This window comes from Seriola lalandi, unplaced genomic scaffold (assembly GCF_002814215.2).
Source record: "Seriola lalandi dorsalis isolate HSWRI2012SDOR001 ecotype SW California unplaced genomic scaffold, Sedor1 jcf7180002054680, whole genome shotgun sequence".
Lineage (NCBI taxonomy): Eukaryota > Metazoa > Chordata > Actinopteri > Carangiformes > Carangidae > Seriola > Seriola lalandi.
This window is the reverse complement of record NW_019525233.1, coordinates 1,097,648-1,098,196: the sequence shown is the minus strand read 5'-3', so window position 1 is coordinate 1,098,196 and position 549 is coordinate 1,097,648.

Genomic DNA, 549 nt, shown 5'->3' with positions numbered 1-549 from the left:
AAAAAATCAAAAAACGTCATGTTATAAACGTGATAGTGTAGTAAGGCCTTAACAGTGAAAAAAACGACATACTATAGTATAGCGAAAAAAAGTGAAAAAACAACATAGTATAGTATGGAGAAAAAAGTGTAAGGCATAAGAACATCAAAAACATCAAATTTTGGAAAGGTATAAAGATGTCATAGTATAGTAAGACCTTGAAAGAAAAAGAAAAAACATAGTATAGTATGGCAAAAAAAAAATTTAAAAACGACATAGTATAGTATGGTGAAAAAAGTGAAAAAAACAACATAGTAAAATAAGCCATAATAATGTCAGAAAACGTCATGGTATATTAAGGTATAAACATGTGATAGTATAGTAAGGCCTTAACAGTAAAAAAACGACATACTATAGTATGGAAAAAAAAGTGAAAAAACGACATAGTATAATATGGCGAAAAAAGTGAAAAAAAACACATAGTATAATAAGCCATAAAAACATCAAAAACGTCTTAATATAGTTTGGCATAAAGATGTAATAGTATAGTAAGACCTTAACAGTGAAAAA